This window comes from Benincasa hispida, chromosome 4 (genome assembly GCF_027475165.1).
Source record: "Benincasa hispida cultivar pf3 chromosome 4, pf3_genome.v1.1, whole genome shotgun sequence".
NCBI classification, from domain to species: domain Eukaryota; kingdom Viridiplantae; phylum Streptophyta; class Magnoliopsida; order Cucurbitales; family Cucurbitaceae; genus Benincasa; species Benincasa hispida.
The window spans coordinates 51,371,663-51,381,643 of NC_143481.1; positions in this window are offsets into that span (position 1 = coordinate 51,371,663).

Sequence of the window (9,981 nt, forward strand, 5' to 3'; positions counted from 1 at the left end):
ATGATTTATTTTACTCAACAAAGAAAACACAAGTTTAAGCTTGTAATGGATCAATAATTTTTTATTGTTTTCAAAAATACAAAAAAAATGTGCTAATTATAAACGAACAATAACAAAATAAAAATCCAAAATAGATATGCTTACTTAAGAAATATTTATAGAAAAATCTCATTATTGATCAACTTCATATTTAAAAGTAGACTATTGTAGTGTCATAAGTCTAATATTCAGGTTATAGATTTTACACATGCATCTCATGTAATTTTAATATACTATTAAAATACGTGTAACTCTTGAATTTTTAATATAGTACCAACATTTTGAGATGTTTTGAAGATTGAAAAACTTTAAGAGAGAAGAAAACACAAAAAGATAAAAGATAAATAAAAGATGAAACTCCAAATATTGGTGAAGAAAATGGTGATAAATTGCTCATTTTAAATAGTATAATAATATAAAAGTTACAAAATCTTTTGAGTTCTATAATTTCTAAAATTAAATCGAAAGAAAAATGTAAGAAAACTTACCTTTCAGAAAATCATATACATTTATTATTAATATTTAATTATTCATTAATTAATAATATTTATAATTAACTTTTAATGACATTTTTAAATTAGTAAATTAAACAAAGATCAAATGTATCCAAAAATATTTTTCTTGTTATAACACAAGAATAATAAAGACAATACGCAAACAAAAAAAAAAACAACTAAAGAGAAAAGTAGAAGAGAGAAACTAGAGAGGGCAAATGAACTCAATTGTAGTGTATAATGTTAGCATAATTACTTTAAATCTATATAGAATAGATTAGCCCTAGGATCATTCATGTCAAATTGCCAAGAATAAATAACATATGATATTCCATTGAGAGATTGATGATAGTTTTAAGATAGCTATTGTCTTCCTCAACCAAAATCTTAAATGCTCTTAGTGGGATCTCTCTCTAAATGAGATTCAAGAAAGACAGTGTATATAGTTTTGGTATATTGGAGATCATAGTCTTAAGGTCTTCACTAAACCCTAATTAACTAGGAATGAGCTTCTATCCATTAAGTTCAAACTCAATTAGGAATCTAGGGTATTAATTAATTAGATCACATAGGGCTCAATCTAATAAAATAACCCAATGTGATAAAATATTAATTTACAAACATAGCCCACATATTAATTATACATATTATTATTTAAAATACGTCTAATAATCTCCCATTTTAGTTATGTATGTATGCCTGATGTAACTAAATCACATAAGTCTTAAGCGCGCATAATCAGGATATTTCAATAATAAAATTCCCCTTTAATTTAATTTGGTTAATCTCCTGTATCAACATGGAATCAAAGCGGCTTTTGTCACTATCCTTATAACTAAAGCTTCCTTGATCACCAATTCCAACACATTCAATAACGTAGATCAAGTACGGATGGATAACATGAAAACTACATGCAAAGTGATCTAGATTATGTCTATTTCCAACTTATCCAAATTCTTTAGTGAGATCGCTCATTAAAAGGAAAAAAGAAAAAATAAATAAACTTTCTGCTAAACCACATGCATGATAAACAAGTTCAGATAATAAACATAAACCGTTAACTTTATTCTATATAGAAAATAAACAAATTAAAGTTAAAGAATATCCTCAATAAAAAACTCCCACTAAACCATGGAATCAAAAAAGTGACTAACACCTATGTGAGCATCATGCTCATGAAATACTTTAGATAGTAATCCTTTAGTCAATGGGTTTGCCACCATAGAGTTTATTTCTATATGTTTTATCAAAATTTGACCATTTTAAACTCTTTCTTCCACAACTAGAAACTTCAAGTCTACATGTTTTGCCTTCATATTACTTCTGCTATTGTTGGAATACATCACTGTCGACTTATTGTCATAAAATAATTTTAATGGTCTTTCTATGCCAACTACTATCCGCAGCCCTGTGACAAAAGTTCGCAACCATGTTTCATTATTGGATGCCTCATAACATGTTATAAATTCTACAACCATGGTAGAAGAAATCATAAGTTTTGTTTAACACTTTTCCAGGATACAACTTCAATAACCAACATTTCTTATAGCCTAAAGTGAATCGTAAAGTGCCTTGGCATCCAGCATAATCGGAATCAGAATACCCAATGATCGCTAAAATTTCTTATCTCCGATAAGTAAGCATATAATCTTTTATTCTCTGTAAATACTTCATAACCCATTTGGCTACTTTTCAATGATTCATCCCCGGATTGCTCAAATATTTGCCTAACACTTCAACTATGAAAGCAATATCTGGATGCGTACATACTTGAGTGTACATTACTTCCAACAGCCGATACATAGGGAACCTTTTGCATTTTCTTAGTCTCGTGTATGGTTTTTGGGCATTGACATAAATGAAATTTATCACCTCTAGAAATAGGAGCATCCCTGGTGCACAATCTTTCATGCCCAATCTATTCAAAATATTTTCAATGTAGTTTTTTTTTTTATAATCCCAAAATACCTTGAGAACATTTTTGCAATATTTCAATTCGTAACCAAGATCGTTCATCTAAAAATTATTTTTAAGATACCTCTTAGTGTCATGCAATAAACCTACATCATTACTTGCTATGAGTATGTCATCGACATATAACACCAGAAAGATTGATTTACTCCCATTGAACTTGTGACATACACAATCTTCCATTATATTCACCTCAAAATCAAATGAGGTTATTACTTCATAGAATTTGTGATACAATTAGGCTTACTTGAGACCGTAGATGGATTTCTTTTATTTCAACACTATAGACTTTGAATTACCAGACACAAAGTTTTCTAGTTACACCATATAAATCGTCTCATTAATGTTCCTATTGAGAAAATCAGTTTTTATATCCATCTGGTGTAGCTCTAAATCAAAATGAGCTACCAATGCCTTGATTACCCTAGAAGAGTCTTTTGATGAAACGGGAGAGAGAGTCTCTTCGTAATCAATGCCTTCCTTTTGAGTAAAACTCTTTGCAACAAGACGAGCCTTATATCTTTTTAGTATTGTCATGTAAATCCCTTTTTTATTTATATATCCATTTACAACCTATAAGTTTCACTCCTTATGGTAATTTGACAAGTTCCTAAACGTCATTGTCTTTCATGAATTTTATTTCTTCTTCCACAGCATTTATCCACTTTTGAGAGTTATAATTTTGTAAAGCTTGTTGAAAATTGATCGGATCATCCTCCATCACACTAATATCTGCAGAGACTGAATCCCAATGCAGAAGCAATTGATCGTTCTATCTTTAAATTGGGATTGGTGATAAGCGCCCATGATGTTTGTTTGATGGAAAGCTAGAGGTCCTTCCACGATCCTTGCAAACACTCACACCTTAGAATCTATGATGGTCACTTTTAGATCCTATGACAACTCACTCCAGAATTAGCTTGATCAAGACTAATCCAATGAATTGATTTAATTATCAAATCTAAAGCAAGATTTGAAAGAAAAAAACAACACCAAAGAGTTTAGCACAAGTTGTTTTACTATGGATAATCTAAGTTTTGAAGATCATTATAAGCCATTTTATAGGCCAAATGGTCGTGGATAGACCAAGAAACTCAAAAGTCATTCAAATACAATTAATTGCAAATTGTAGAAAATAACACCTAGAAACTTGAAACTTAATTGCATACTAAATTATAAGTCAAAATGCAAAACTAGAAATGTAGAAAGTCTTCAAATTTCCTTAAATATCTCCTCTAGAAGGCGACAAAGTAGATGTACACGTTTGACAAAGTTTAACATTACATTTTCCCTGCAGTGCACACTTGATAGCCTTTTCTTCACAAAATCTACACATTTTTTTTTCCTGTCGTGTCATCTTCAAACTATAGGACTTTTCCCGTGTCATCTTTATACCATTCTCTTCTTGACTCATTGAACTAACGTTATATAAAACTTTGGTCTCAAAATTATTTGTCGGTTCTAGTGAATTTGCTAGTTTTTTAAAATGTAATGTGAATGGTTCTTGAAGCTTCTTTTCCTTGCTTCTTGTAATTGGTCCTTTAGGTACATGCAGTGGTTCAATGGTTGAATTCACATCAATTGGGAAGATCAAAAATGATTTTTACAAAACATAAATTAGGCTAAGCATAGAGATTTTTCAATCTAGAAAAATCAGAGAATTAAAAAAATATATCTTTGTAGAACCAAAAGCTTTAAGAAATTCCTCCAAGGTAACGAACGAAGTTACTGTGAAATCCCAAGAAATCTTTCATCAATAAAAACACCACATTAGAGTCCTTGTTATTCTCAGGACACAAGGAATTGAAGTGTGGGCTTCAAACAGATTTTAAGAGAGGGAATTTTTCTTATCTGGAATTTTAGAGCAAGAATGTGAGAGTCTGAGAGAGAACCAATTATAGAGAGATGTTCTTTTTTATCTTATGTACTGTGTTTTACATAGAGAAGGAATAAGAAAGGGAATAGGAGAGAGTTACTTTAACTCCCCACTGCCCACGTTTTTACGGAAATAACTCCCCTAATTGGGAGTTATTTACTTATATGTTAATATTATATTAACTATAATAAATAATATTAATATAATTTTTACAATATGGTTAAATAATCATTAATAACTATCTTATATGCATTTATAATCATATTAAAATGCAATCTCCTCTTTTAACCTATAGTTTTAATTATGAATCTATTTAAAATATTTGAATCTTATTCAAATATTTCTCGCACATTTCATATAGTTTTAAATATAAATCATATTTATAATTAACTGTATATTATAATGCATCAATATACATTATACATTATAGTAATCATATTAATATAACTAATTACTTAAATTCCCATAAATAATTTGGGTTGTATCCACAATGTCACCAGGATAAAACACCCAACCTAAACCATATACTAGAGATCTTGTAGGTCATTACTTGAACACGATCCACTCGTATGTCTACCACATACAACTCAAGTTTCATAAAACTACCTTCGATCTTAGTTTATTGGATTGAGTTAATGTTATCTAAAATTCAAAAAATACTTCTTATTTAATAAAATAAATAATTTATATTTACAAAAGTAAAAACAACAAGATGAATGAGATTTAAGACACTAAATCCAACAATCTCCCACTTGTGCTGAAGCGAGTGAGGAGTATAATACAAGATACAATGTAAAGTACAATATAATAAACTAGGGCATCCTCTATACCCTAAAATCTTCTACTTGCTCTAGACAAGATGACGCATATCCCGTAGACCTAGACTCTCTAGGTGACCCTCAAAACCTTACCCATGAGAGTCTTTGTAAAAGGATTAGCAATGTTATACTCCGAAGCGATCTTTGTATGATCACATCTCCCTGTTGCACAATCTCTCTAATGAGATGATACTTGCACTCGATGTACTTTCTTCGTTTGTGGCTTTGAGGCTCCTTGGAGTTTGCCATATCACCACTATTATCATAATATAGGGTGATGGGCATTGAAATATTTGGAACAACTTCCAAATCTGTCAAAAACTTCCTATACCAAACAGCTTCTGTAGCAGCTACATACTTTGCCTCCATGATAGAGTCAACAATACAGTCTTGCTTGATGCTACATCATACTATAGCCCTTCCCTTAAGAGTGAACAATGAACCTGATGTGGACTTCTTGGATTCTTTAGCAATCTGAAAATCAGAGCCAATATATCCTGTAAGGATAAAATCCTTAGCACCATACATAAGCATATAGTTTCTCGTTCTCCTAAGATACTTGAGAATAGTTTTAACTATCGTCTAGTGATAAAATCTTGGATTGGATTGATATCTACTGACTATTCCCACTGCAAAGCAAATATCCAACTTAGTACATTGAAGGGATCAAATCCTACATTGGAAGCGTTTTGTTTGAATGCCTTGCATCCCGCAATTCGATTTTTACATAAACAAATTCATTATACTAAAACAGAATATAAACATGTAAATTAGCATGCTTTAGGAAAAGATTAGAACTATTCTTACCTTTATAGATTCCCAAGCTTTACGAATAATCCTCTCGAAGTTTCAACGAATGGGACCTCCAACAATCTTGATCACGAACGATTTCTTGAACAATCTCGAACATTATCACAAGAGTAACCTCGTCATTCTTTAGGATTCCCATAGCGGGATAGGTGGTATCAAACTATTGGGAAAGGGAGAAGAGAAAAGAGTTTTGGAGAGTAGAAAGAATTCTCTTTGTGGCTTAGGGAAAATTTTACACAATAACACTTGTATGTTGTGTATTGTCAGTGTCGTATCAGTGTCTCCCAAAGGGACCATAAGGAGGTCTTTATATAGAGAAGGGCCAAGCCCATTTCCTAATATTTTTCCTAATTCCTTTTTCCACAGTTAATTAATTAAATAACATTTATTTAATTAATTAGCCCAACTAATTAAATAACACTTATTTAATTAATTAGCACAATTAAATAATATTTATTTAATTTAATTTGCACATTAATTAAATAACTATTTATATATTAAATCCAATTTAATGTGTGTATATATAATTATCATAAACATCGTATGTATATGTGCAATACCTCTCTATTAATTAATTTCTTGTAAATCTAATTCACTTGAATTAATTAATTGAATCTTATTCAAATATTACTTTTTCAATTTAATTTGAATTATAGATTATATCTATAATCAATTATATATTAATCATATTAATATATGGTTTCCTCAAATAAATTTGAACAATTCAAATCATCCCTCTTAATTATCTTCTAGTGAGCTAACAAGGGGACCTTGTGGACCTGTAGATAAGAAGTTTCAACGATATGAGATTAATTGGCTAAACTCATTAACTAAGTTAATCAATATTTAATTATGGGTACACTCCACTAAAGACCCACAACTATACTCTTCCCACTATAGATATATTTTTGTGTCCATAGATATAAACCAATAACAGCAAGTTAGTCCTTCACGAGTGTTCGTAACTCTATTGGTTCAAATTACCGTTTTACTCTTGGGTTACCTCTGGTTCCTAAACTATTGGTGCTTCTCTAATGAACAACATGTTTATGGTCCAACCAATAAATAGAAATCCTCTCAAGCCAATAAGAGGGTAGAGCCTTTTGTTCAAGTCCTGGAGACACTACTTAAGAGAACACTCATCTACTTACCCTTATACTATTATCCTCTCAAGCCATCTTGTACTATTATGTTCCCAACTCCTCACTCAGTCTTGTCCCCAAAATGGTAGATATATTGGGTCGGTGAACTGGCCACTCTCACTCATACAAATCAAAGGACAATCCCTCGTCAACAGGAGTTTATAATACTCAGGATTAGGACTAAGTTGCTTAGGTCATCCTATTGACATAGGAACCTAACTAGTTAACGATGTTACATCTAGTGATTAGTATTTCGCAGTCCAGTCTTATGCAAACTCATTGCATAGAATACCTCCACTCGCATGTCAACTACACGAACACATTGGATCATTGTGTTTGTATCAAATACAAAGTGAGTTGTATCCATAGTTTTACCAGGATATGATACCCAGCCTTATCCATATACTATAAACCGTTCAGGCTGTATCTTGAACATTGATCCATGTATGTCTCCACATACAGTTCAAAACTCATAACGCATCCTTGGATGTTAGTTTATTGAATTTAGGGTTATTAAGACAAAAATAGACAAACAACATAAACAATAACATTTATTGAATTAACATCTATAACTCTTTATTGATGATGGTCAATTAATAGCATTTACTATCTACAAGTTTTAGGACATAAAACCCAAAAAAATTTCACTCGACTAAAACTCTTGTCAGTGGGTTGTACATAATATCATAATCCAAAAGGCGAAATAATGCTAAAATACAATAAACTAGGCAATCCATATACCCATTACATATCTCCCACTTGCCCTTAAATTATACAATGAGACCTGGACTCTCTAGATGACTCTCAAACACTCTAGCCGAGAGAGACCCTTCGTAAATAGATCAGCAATGACTACTGCCCCATTATTGTTACAATATAGGGTGACGGGCAAGTCCAGATTTGGAACCACTTCCAAATCACTTAGGAACTTCCTGAGCCAAACTGCTTCCTTTGTTGATTTACAAATAGCTACATACTCAATGTTTGGGTTGATGCCCTAAATCTCGTAGGGTCCTATAGCTTTTAAACACCTGTATGAAAAAACGATTGTGATGTAATAACATGAGATATTTTCTTCATTGTTGTCTATAAAATATGAGATATTTTATTTGTATTAACCACAAACCAATAAACTAAGATCCCTGGTTATCATTGTAACTTAAGCACGTATATGGAGACATACAAGTGGATCATGCCTTAAATGATAACCTAAATGGCCTGTAGTATATGGATAAAGGAGGGAAACCTTCTCCTAGTGACATACGGATACGACCCGCTCTATAGATGTTACAAGTGTTATAAAGTACTACAACTGGTCTGATCCTGATCATTCTTGTGGAGACATGCAAGCGGGGTGTCCTATACAAAGAAGTTTGTATAAGATCGGACCACAAAATATTTAGTCTCATTATATAATGTCGTTCATGACAGAGACTTTCATTTCACTAAGATGACCATATGTAACATGACCTTAATCCTGAGTGAGTTGGGAACTCTTGCCTATTAAGGTAGTCCTTTGATTTGCATGGGTGCAAGTGGTCAGATTGCCGACTTAAATGTACCACTTTAGGGATTTGCCTGATTAGGGAGCTGGGAACTCAGCTACACAAGATGGAATTCACTCTTTCCTTGAAGCAGGGATAAGTAGATAGATTGCTCCTTTAAAGGCTGATTCCGGGACTTGAACGATGTGGAGCCACACACTTTCTCATGGCTTGAGAGGTGTTCACTCATAGTAGAACTATGATGTATTGTTCATTAGAGGAATCAGTGGTACTTAAGAAGTTAGATGTAACTACAAGGGAAAAACGGTAAATTGGTCCAACTGTACTTACGAACGATCTGTGAAGGGTTATCATACTATTGATTGGTTATATCCAATGGACACAGAAATATATATGTAGTTAGAAGAGTGCAGTTGTCGGTCTTTCATGGAGTGCCCGACAGTTAATGGATGGTGGATTTCGTGATTAAAGAGTTTAATCAGTTATTCACGTACCGTTGGAGCTTCAAACTACAGGTCCATAAGGTCCTCTTGGTAGCTCAATGGATTCAACTTATCCACACCTCTTGGATTCTCACTCCAAGAATACCAAGGTTGCCAAGTGGTAGTGTCGAAGGGTGCTTGTTCAAGGAGAAGATTATTCGTGATTGCTAGGCGATTAGCTAGGCGATCTGAGCGAGAGCGAGAGATTGTTGTCCAGTTCTTCAATAGAGCAAGAGATTCACAGAAGAAGAGTTCTTCAAAGGTATGTCTCTCATTCCTTATGTATTTAATTATTAAATCATGTTGTAATTTGTTCAAAGATGCATAACTATTCTGTATGATTGTGAATGCATTTAATTCTTTCACAATGGACTTGGAAAGATCTTGCTTCCGCTCATGGGTTCTCTTGGATAAGAGTTCCTCCACTCAACTTCCATAGTGAAATCTGCAATACATCCTTGTTTGATGCTATTCCACACTACAGCTCCCCTGTTAGAGAAAACACTGATCCTGACGTGGATTTCCTAGAATCCATTTTATTTAGAAATCAGAGTCAGTATATCCTGTAAGGATCAAATCCTTTGGTCTATAAACCAGCTTATAGTCCCTTGTTCTCTTAAGATATTTGAGGATGTTCTTAACCGTAGTCCAGTAGTCTAACCTTAGATTCGATCGGTACCTACTAACTATAATGTCAGTAAGGTACTCTACATCATTCCCAATAAGTAGAATATCATCCACATAAATTACTAGAAAAGCTACTTTATTGTTGATGATTTTCTTGTAGATACAAGATTCATCAACGTTTTAATAAAAACCAAAAGATTTGATCATTGTATCAAAT